Raw genomic sequence first — 609 nt, forward strand, 5'->3', positions numbered from 1 at the left:
TCTATGTATCGCGCTTTACCCCCGTGGTAAAACTGTATATTAAAAAATTAAGTAATGACCTTTTTTTTTTAGTAATTTTGTACATGTTTCTATTTTTTATTATTTGCTTTTATTCATCCATTTTCTCTCTATTAATTTTCTTTCCTTATGTATTCTATTTCAACTGTTTTTTTAAACTTTTCCAGATGGTTTTATCGATTTTAAACAGGGCCCTTATAATCAAGCATTTTCTTAATCTTCCCGTCCCCTTTAATTAATAGGATCTCTCTCCCTTTTCCAATTTTTCTTATTTTCCCCCAGGGACTATCTATGATATCATCGTCCTGTTTTCTTCTTTTTTTCATATTTTTGGAAAGATTATCTTTCTCTCCCACATCTAGATTCTATCATATTCAGACATTATCCATTTCTCAAAGATATTTCTAATACTTTTCCCAAATATACTTTCTTGCCCTTTTAAGTTCACAGATAGGGCCATGCACGTCCAAAGGTACTTTCAGCCCAAACTGCCCGAAAAGGTGTCTATTAAGCTTTAAATTTAATTCAAACTTCCATCTATAACAAAAAGCTTATGTTCTAGATAAAAGTTGAAGTAACCAAGCGCTCTGA

This window comes from Penaeus monodon, chromosome 29 (genome assembly GCF_015228065.2).
Source record: "Penaeus monodon isolate SGIC_2016 chromosome 29, NSTDA_Pmon_1, whole genome shotgun sequence".
In the NCBI taxonomy this organism is placed as follows: Eukaryota; Metazoa; Arthropoda; class Malacostraca; order Decapoda; family Penaeidae; genus Penaeus; species Penaeus monodon.